Source organism: Poecilia reticulata, linkage group LG1, assembly GCF_000633615.1.
Source record: "Poecilia reticulata strain Guanapo linkage group LG1, Guppy_female_1.0+MT, whole genome shotgun sequence".
In the NCBI taxonomy this organism is placed as follows: Eukaryota; Metazoa; Chordata; class Actinopteri; order Cyprinodontiformes; family Poeciliidae; genus Poecilia; species Poecilia reticulata.
Genome location: NC_024331.1, coordinates 5,482,575 through 5,485,525, shown reverse-complemented (window position 1 = coordinate 5,485,525; position 2,951 = coordinate 5,482,575).

The following is a 2,951-nucleotide window of genomic DNA, read 5'->3' as shown; positions in this document are numbered from 1 at the left end:
GCAAGTCGTCAGGTTTTCACACATGCACTGGCTTTCAAAAGTATTCATACCCTTTTAAACTATCCCATATTTTGCCACACAAGTATGAACATATTTAATCAGAGTTTAATGTGAAAGCCCAACACAAAGTGGTACACATTGTGAAGTAGCAAGAAAATAATGCATGATTCAAAATGGGTTTTGTTTTACCACTAAAAAACTGAAAAGTGCGTTGTGCAACATCATTCAGCCCTGCTGAATCAATACTTTGTGGAGCCACTTTTTGCCGCAGGGTTTGTCTCTACCAGCTCTCTGCATCTGCTGACCAGTGGTGCAACTATTACACATTTTCCGAACACAATTGAAAAGGCAACTGAATACTTTCGCACACCGCACTTTTCATTATTTGATTTGAATCATGCATAATTTTCTTTCTACTTCACAATTGTATGCCATTATGTGTTGGTCTTTCACATTAAATGTCAATGAAATATRTTTATGTTTGTGGTTGTAATGTGACAAAATATGGAAAAGTTCAAGGGGAGAAATGCAATAAAAAAAACTCAACTAAATTTCTCTAATCTACATTGACTAATACATGTTGAGCCCTGAATAAGGAAAAACTGCATTTTTAATACTTTATTAAAAATYCAGCAAAACTCTTGAGTTGAAAAACCTTTATTTTTTTCAGAAACTGAGTTTCTATAAGCATGTAACTGGTTTTCTTAATCAAACAGGATGATGAGTTCAGGCTGATGATTCAGCCTGAACTCTGAAAGAGCCTAATTTTAAAGGAGAAAAAAAAGAACTGCATTTAAAATATCAAAAACAAACGATAAAAATACAAACAATTAGTGATATAAAACAAAAATAACTTCTACTTGAAGCTCCAATCACAGGTTAGGAAAATTACCACAACGTTGTGATGAAATGTCACCGTAACTATTCACGTAAAACATGTCTAACTCAATACATGCATCTGCAACCGTCACTAAACCTTCACCTTGGTCCTGCATGCTTTTTGGGATTTTTTTTGACAAGCCGTTTTCTATGGAACTGCACATTAGCATATTGATGTTTTGACATGACTCACTGAGAATCATATCAATACAGTTTGTAGTTGTGAGCTGACAAATTAACAGAAAGATTTCTTTTCAGGCTAGCATTTTAATCAGTAGCAGAGCTAGAAAATCTTCCATGGGGCGGGGGTCTAAGGAGAGGCCCCCCCTCCNCCCCATCTAGAACCGCCCATGATGAGGTCAATTTGCCTTTACACAACTCACAAATTTATTCTTATTACAGCAACTCTATTGTGTAGTTTTGAATAGCAAACTTTTATAGATTTTTTTTTTCTTTTTACAAAGAATATTGTAACTTTTTCAGGCGATCCCTTTTCTTTTGTTCTTTCTTTCTTGCTTTTTTTGGTTTGTTTTGGTCAAAAATTAATAAAAATACATTTCTGTTGTATATGATCTAATGTGAGTAAAAATGTTATCTTTTGGTGACAATGACACCCACACTGATCAGATGACATATTGGCAGCTGATATATTTTCCAATACTTGACCTTATTTATTTCCAAACATGGAGGAGTAGCTGTGCTAYTTTTGAAATGACTGTTATGCCTACTAGTAAACAGTTTGTTTCTATTTATCATTTCTTTTTACTTTTAAATGTAGAAAWCTTACCTTGCTATCGTGTTTTACTTTTATTTTACTATTTACTATTGCTTACTGACTTTGTATGTCAGTAAGCAAATACCAAATATTTTCCTTCTAAGAAATGTACAACAAATAAGCAGTACATGTAAATGTAGATAAAATACATTAAAATACATTTTAATACACGTATTAAAATGAAAACAGTTCTGTGTTTTGTCTTGCTTTTTTTTATTTAGACTTGAATGGATTTAAATAAATATATTTCCTGAGTAAAATCTTTTAACTATACCTCTCTTTTTGGCAAAGAAAAGGCTCCTTTCTCCCTGGTTGTACTTTTAACCATTTGACTTTTCAAACAGTGATGCCTCAAATTCACCGTGACATTCTCAATACTAGTTTTACCGGCTGAATATGATTATTTTGATGTTATTAATGAAACAAAAACATTTCCTGAAGACATTTTGACAGAGTCAGATGCTTGTTTTGCTTGAAGACGAGCCCAATGGAGAGTTTTGACCAAAAACCATGAAACCTACAACAACAAAAATCATATTTTCTTATAAAAGCATAAAAATTAGGTGGAAAAAGTTCAATCTGCAGTCACAATAATATCCTAGGTATATTTTTCGGAGAGATTTCCCAAATGTATCTGATTAGTAACTGTGGTAATAAAACAGTGAGCTTGAACATGTGAAAATATAAAATAAAGTTTGCTCCAGGTGTGGTAGGCGTACACACCTGGACARCGATAATCAAATTGTTGTCGCTGTTGTGCTTATTGCACCGCATCCTGCCCGTCGTGTGAAATTTTTCACCACGAATTCAGAAAACGTGCCGGGRAAAATGACAGCAGAAACGAGCAGCAAGTACGACGAAGGCAAAAGGATTCTTAACAGAAATCAAAACCAGACGATGTTTAGAGACGAGAAGGAAAACCAGTGAGATATGCCGCAATTTTAGAAGAMATCAGAAAAAAAGAAAAGAACATGCTTCGTCACATTTTGAGGTGACGTTTAGTTTTCACACATGCAAAAAGCCTTCAGAAAAGTATATAAAWGGTTGGGTTCGGATCGATGACTGAAAAGCCACCTCCTGTGGTGGCGTTTCCTGGTAAAGAGGCATAATTTGTCTTATCTGTTGGGAAGATTAGGTGTGAAAAACGTCTTTTTTCTTAATGATTTTACTCTATCACTATATCAAAAACCAAACCCTTTAGATTTTCCGAAACAGATAAGCTAGTTAAAATTAATTTTTGATGTGTTAAAAGGATTTCCTGAATGATAACAGCTAAGCACACGTCAGCAGATGATTA